Below are 2,782 nucleotides of genomic sequence, written 5' to 3'. Positions count from 1 at the left end.
AGTAATATATTCCCTTTTCTTTCTTTAATTGGTTTTGTGTGAGATTTTGATACATGTGGTGGAGAAAAGGATTTGTAAATCAGCATAGATCTATTACTTATAGGATTATTTTGCTTTTCCAAAAATATTTTTCATGAGACATAGCCTGATATTGTTTGATAATGGAAAAACTTAAGAGAAACACTTTTATGGTTTGAGCTATTTGGAATTCATAGCCAATGACAGCTGAAATGGATTTTTGCTCCTAATACATCACCCCTTGGTTTGCAGAACTGAACTTTTTTTGTATTGTGGCATTTTTACCTAGGAGGATATTAACTGGTAAACTACAGGTTCACTGCAGGCATTTTTTCTCATTAATATTATTTCTTGTGAGTTCTTGATGTGAATATAATTTTCTGTATTTATAAACTTTTGCAGAGAATTTTCTAAAAAATATATCACTAAATATGCCTCAAAGAATATGGGAAAGGCAGTATTTTACTTATTTTTTTCCCAAAAAGTATTTAGTAAGCATTTACTTTTGGGAGAAAATTGTTATAGGCACTGACAGGCCTTTCCACCTGTATTTACTATTCCTGACTTTTAGGACTGAAATTCACCAAAGATGTTGGATGTACACAATGAAGCAATTAATCAATGAGGAACAAGTATTCATATCGGTAATATAAGCAGTAAACATGATAGAATCCCAAAGCTCAGTAAGTTCAGAACTTTTTCAGAGACTAGGCAGGAATTGGGTAGAAAGGTAATAAAGTAACCATCATTCTAGGATGATTAGCTCCAATAAAACTATTTCTAGAAAAGCCTTCATTGAATCCTTGATGCAAAGGTAGACAGTAGTGTAGTCCTATAGTATTTTGTTTATAACTTAATTGTAACAGTTAGTATATTGATATTTCATTATTTTTGTATATCTGAAATATCTACAAATTGTGAGCAACTCCAGGATGAAGATTATGCCTTATAAAAGTTATATTCCAATACTGTTAAAGTGTTGATCTCAACTTAAATATTTTTGTTTTATTTTTAATTGGTGGTATTCACATGTACAATATTCAAAAGTTACAGAAGATTGTTACAAAATGCATCCTTGAGTTCCACTAGCCCCCTATTTCTCCTCTCCAGAGAAAAGTACGAGCATTTTCTTGTGTGTCCTTCAAAAATATACATACCCTTAAGTCTATACATACACTGGATGTGACATGTACAAGTATTCATTATTTCCTCTTTTTAAAGTACACTCTTCTGGGGCACCTGGGTGGCTGAGTTGGTTAAGCTTCTGACTCTTGATTTAGGTTCAGGTCATGATCTCTGGGTCATGAGACTTGAGGCCCGTTGTCAGGTTTAGAGCTTGCTTAATCACAGTTCCTATTGCTCTGTATTTACATTAATCTTAAGCTCACCGAAATCTGTAATTTTATTCATCTCAATGCAAATTATTCTCATGAGTTCTAATGACATCTAACTTCTAACTGTGAGGTTTTTTAATGCTTATGCTTCTCAGGCTACTTTTCCTTTTGATTACTTAAAACTGACAATACTTTTCTTTTCTCTTAAAAATCTACATTCTTCCACTGATGTTACCAACAGTCAAAACTCTTTTTTCTTATTCTATCATTATGTATACTCTTTCTCATTATCTTCTACTGATTTTTTCTTCCTTTATCCATTTCCTTATTATTTCTGCTGCTCAGAGTTCTCCTTAATTCTTCAAGTAAATCTTGGAATTTCCTTAAGCGGTCCTCGATTGATTTTATTACCTCGATTCCTTCAGTAATCCCCTGTAGAATTCACAGATGTCTTTATGTATTCATGTAATATCTCATATTTACTGAATACTCACTATGTGCCAGGCAGATAAACCACTGTGCTATGTGGCTCACCTGTATTATCTCACTTGAGTCTTATAAAATACATATAAATTAGGTGTTATGATCTCCATCTCTGTTTTTTAGAGGAGGAAACTGTGAACTTCACAGTGAGAAGTTAAATTGCAATTTAAATATGGGTATTTAATGGCTCCAGAATCTGACCATATAACTCCGTTCCTGTACTTACTCCTGCTGTTCTCCTGAGCTCTGTGAACCCTTGTAAGTAAATACTGAAGCTCATCAAACTAGTCGAGGTAGAAGTGTGAATGGAATTCTTATTTCACAATTTCTCCACTACTTGCCATGTACCTTTCAGTGTGGTTAGCAACATTACTGCTGCCCCTACCGAAAGCGGAAAACTATGGCTCCTCATGACTGCCTCCACATGCATCTTCACAATTTATAAAATGCCCCTCGCCCCAGAACTTCCCAGCCATTTACCTCCACTGTGCTACTTACATTTAGACCCCATTTAAAATCCACCAGGATTAAAATAAAAAATAAAATAAAATAAAAAATAAAATGGGGCACCTGGGTGGCTCAGTCGGTTAAGCGGCTGACTTCAGCTCGGGTCATGATCCCTAGGTCCTGGGATGGAGCCCCATATCGGGCTCCCTGCTCAGCGGGAAGCCTGCTTCCCCCTCTCCCACTCCCCCTGCTTGTGTTCCCTTTCTCACTGTCTCTCCCTCTCTGTCAAACAAATAAATAAAATCTTTAAAAAATAAAATTAAATTAAAATAAAATAAAATAAAATAAAATAAAATAAAAAATAAAACAAAATAAAATAAAATTCACCAGGACTATTTGTTGTACTTTTTAATGTTTTCTTTATCTATATTTTTTCTCATTTCCAGTCTATTAGCCAAATAATGCACAAGCATTGTTATATCCTTCTCCTGTTATAGATT

Source organism: Zalophus californianus, chromosome 2, assembly GCF_009762305.2.
Source record: "Zalophus californianus isolate mZalCal1 chromosome 2, mZalCal1.pri.v2, whole genome shotgun sequence".
NCBI classification, from domain to species: Eukaryota; Metazoa; Chordata; class Mammalia; order Carnivora; family Otariidae; genus Zalophus; species Zalophus californianus.
Note: the sequence above shows the minus strand (reverse complement) of the source record.